This window comes from Nanorana parkeri, unplaced genomic scaffold (genome assembly GCF_000935625.1).
Source record: "Nanorana parkeri isolate BGI_ZX_2015 unplaced genomic scaffold, ASM93562v1 scaffold2195, whole genome shotgun sequence".
NCBI classification, from domain to species: Eukaryota; Metazoa; Chordata; class Amphibia; order Anura; family Dicroglossidae; genus Nanorana; species Nanorana parkeri.
In genome coordinates this window covers 131,678-135,990 of record NW_017308463.1, presented here as the reverse complement: position 1 = coordinate 135,990, position 4,313 = coordinate 131,678, and the positions used below count along the sequence as shown (strand labels likewise).

Below are 4,313 nucleotides of genomic sequence, written 5' to 3'. Positions count from 1 at the left end.
GGGGGGGGGGGTGCAAGTAGCTGGTCTTGCCTAGGGCGCAAAATAGTCTAGCACCGGCCCTGACTGTATGTGTCCTGGGTGTCAGGATCTAGCAATGGCCCTAGGGTGGGCTTTTTAACTAGCAATTTTACAGTATTTAATGGATGGCTTATTCATCTCATTGGTTTACTTGTTTCCTGGAACATACATTCCTGCAGAGCTCTCTATTGATTGAATAGTTACCAGTTTGTCCTGGTTTGTACATAGCTTTGTCCGTCTGAACCAGAAGACTGGATCTTGTTTCCCTCACCAGAACGTTGCTGCTCTTCTGTATTGTTTCCCCTGAATTCATTATGGAGACATCCAACCTGCCCACCCTTAAATAATCTTCAGACAGGAAAACCTAAGCATGAAAAAAAGGATCACTAGGGTGGAATTGATCTAAAGGACACAGAGTAGAGAACTCCCTGTATGTAAAGTAGACAGTTAAACAAGTTAAAAATGAACTCAAGCCAAAGATTATTTTCAATGTTCACCTTTATGAACCTTTTTTTTTTTTTAAGTGTAAATTGTTTTTGTTTATATTTTCATTATTAACAACTTGCTGACCAGGTGTTTACACCCCCTTCCTGGCCAGGCCATTTTTCAGTATTCAGCGCTGCGGTACTTTGACTGAGATTTATTCCATCATGCAATGCTGTATTGAAATTAATTTTATACCATTTTTTGGGGACAGATAGAGCTTTATTTTGGTGGCATTTAATCACCACATTTGTTACTATATAATGAAAAAAGTACAGAAAATTTGGAAAAAAAACAGTTTTCCCCACGTTATGTTATAAAACAGTTATTACCCACATTTTTGCCAAAATATAAAAGGCGGGGTCACGTCGGGTAAATAGACACCAAACATGTCAAGCTTTAAAATTGCGTGCGTCCGCGAACCATACCCAAAATTGGCCATAGGCAACGCTTTAAAAGCTTTTACCGCTCATCAGTTTAGTGTTATCAGCCATTGATGGGCCAAGAATTATGGCTCTCACTGCGATGTTTGCGGCGATATGTAACATGTGCGACGTAATCGATGCAATCGTCGTTTACGCACTTAGGCGCACTCGACGCATGTTTGCATGTGTATGTGGGGGCGGGGGACTTTTTTTAAAATACTTTTTTTGTAACTGATTCTTTTTTTTTCACTTAACTTTATTGCTATCACATAGGGGACTAACAAGCCCCCTTTGTGATAGCTAATTTTCAGTGACAGGGCCTCTTTATGGAGACATCAGGGGTCACCTAGGGACCCCCAGAGAAGCTGATGAAGCTAACACCTGATTCACCAGCTTCTCTCTGGTTTCTGTAGTGGAGAGTGACACTGAATGCAGGCAGTGATGTAATACACATCACTGCCTGCATTCAGAAGAGGAGGAGGAGATCAAACGAAGCTCGTGTACTGAGCTCCGTTTGATCTCCGGCCGCAGAGCTGCTGTGCTGATCCCGGGCTCACACCGGGCACAGCGGAGCTCGGGATCGCCAGCAGCGGCGGAGGGGGTGGGCACACACCCGCACGCACATTACAAGCGATCGGGCATCTCTACAGACGCCCGAACGCTTGTATGTAAATAGCCATCGCCGGCTGTTTACATTGCAGGCTGATTTCCCGCTCGTTCCTGCCGACTAGCGGCGGGCACGAGCGGGGCGGGATGGGACGTTTAAAAATGCCCACCCGCATTCAAGAAGCCGCTGTCCAGCTCCGTTTGATCTCCTCCTCCTTAATGTAATTTAGTCAGGGTTAAAATATATATATATTTTTTGTATTTTAAATGCACCCGTGTGTGTGTGTGTGTGTGTGTAAAAAATTAAAAATAGCGCTGGGACTCTAGGAATATCCTATTGCTGTAAGAATTATAGTGGTAAGTGGACTGGAATCTGGGCTGACAGCTTCTTCACACCAAATTATTTAGACTGGTTTATTGGTTTGCTGTTCAGTCCATCTGCTGACAGATGTTGTACACCAATACATGCCTGGGTTAAAATACCATATACTCTACATCCAGTCAAGTATATATTATATAACTTCAAGGCTGACGCAGAAGCCCCGACCCCTGAAACATGCTGGCCCTGTGATAAAGACTTTGATAAATTTATACCTGGATATTCAGCTCCTTGTGTGGCACTTCAATCTTAGATTTGCACTGTTCAGATGGCTAAATTTATACTTTTATTAAAGAGACAGAGCTTGAATGTAAGCAGATTTATTGACCCAAAGCCATTATTGTTTCCCTTTAACAAGAGAACTACTTGCTAATCAAAGTTACCATCAGTAACCAATCAGAGTGTTTAATTCTTCTGAATGTTCAATGGTGAAAAAAAAAAGTTTTTAATAAATGCTAGGTCTTTGGGTTAAGGGTCATCATCATTGTTCTATCCACTGTCTTATTTAGGAAAGACTCTTATTACAAAGTCTACAAACATAGGAGGATATTTTCTTATTTTGGCCATACAGTATATGTTTAGATCAAAGAATGATAGTATGCCTGCCCGTAAGCCCCTGATTTTCTCTGTCTGGAACTGTTCAGGAGGTGAGTTGATCAGCCAATTATTGTGCATTTTAAATTCCCCCAGGGAACCTAGCTCCTTGGAGAAACACCAATAAGCAAACAAGGGGAAGCACCATCCACCGGAAGGGTCATGTGTGTGTTATATAGATAACAATCCCATCTATTGCACTGATCCTCAAAAACCATAAGCCAAGGTGTTACCACCTCTTCCCTTTCCAGCCTTCCCTCAAACATTAAATAAAGGATGGGTAGGCAGGAAAACATTAATCATCGCTTGCACTTTTTGGAATATAATCTTCAAAGTCCTAACCTTGTGTCTCCTTCATACTCATCTGACTCTCAAATGCCAGTCATGTTAGACCTCAACCCTTCCCCATTATCCACATCTTAATCTTTTCCTTTATTGATTTTCTCCCTAACCATGTAGCACCTCTGTTTTATTCTTCTTCTTTTCTTCTCCAGATCTCTTGATATCATAGATGTGGATTTATTTACCTGGAATGGAACACAGGTGAATATGGACTCCTGGTCAAATATCTTCTCCACAAGGGTTGCGTTCTTTTCATCCACATGTAAAGAGATCTGTACTTTGCTCTCTCCTTGAGCCCCCTCCAGGTGTATACATACAGTTTTGTGGGAGCGAATTCTCGAGGGGAAGATGACTGCATAATGCCTGAGTAGATTAGAGTGAGATTTAGAAACCAGAAAGGGAGATTTAAAAGAAGTATGCAACATTTTATCCATATTAAATAGGCACAGTCTAAAAAATGATTAATTTATCCCAACAATTCATTGGCTTCCTACATTATTCACAGAATAACAATTCAGCCTGTTTTGAAGTTTAAGGTGACACTAAATTTAGGAGTTAAATGTTAAAAATCCAAATACTGTAACTATTAACAAAAATTTATCTTTTTTGTGGATCACTCGGCTGTAGATCCTCAAATCATCTCCAAATATGTTTTTAAAGTAGCCACTGCTCCAATTAGCTAATTAAATGTGAGATTGTAGTCCATCATGGGAGCAAGCTTGGAGGGGTGGCTACATTACAACACACACAGGGAACTTGGGGAACAAAAGTAGGTACTCTCCAGAAGGAAGGACAGTGTCAGCACCAATTCAGAGATGATTGGTGGATCTACAACAGAGTGATGCAAAAATAAACTACATTTTTGTTAATAGGGTAGTTGAATGCATTTTTAGGATTTAACTCCTGAGTTTAGTGTCACTTTAAAGTGACACTAAACTCAGGAGTTAAACATTAAAAATGCATTCAAGTAACTTAACTATTAACAAAAATGTATGTTATTTCTGCATCACTCAGCTGTAGATCTTCAAATCATCTCTGAATTGGTGCTGACGCTGTCCTTCCTTCTGGAGAGTATCTACTTTTGTTTCCCATGGTCCCTGTGTGAGCATGCCTATGGGAACACCAAAGACCTTCTTGCTCATTTGTGCACATATTGACAGCTGAGGTCAGTGGGTCCTAAAAGAATCAGTAATCTAAAAGGTTTCTTGGTCTGTAGATCTGATCATCTACTGACATCTCCTCATGACTTTCATAGCATGTGCTTATGAGCTGCCATAACATTTTTAAGGGCATTCTAAGGGTAGCAATACATAGGCAGGTGTCCTCCTGAAAGCAATAGTAGATGAGGAAGCCAATTATCTGTCATCAAATAACTAAGCCCACTGGGATCCACAATGAGCGCACTCATTTAGGTAATAAATAGGAGCAATGCATGCATTTTGAAAACAAACCTTTTACAAGTTTTA

The 4,313-nt window shown here is 40.7% G+C and overlaps 1 pseudogene; it reads right to left on the bottom strand.

Annotated features, from left to right (window-relative positions):
* Nucleotides 1-4,313, bottom strand: part of LOC108801017 — a 66,152-nt pseudogene that overhangs the window by 56,725 nt on the left and 5,114 nt on the right.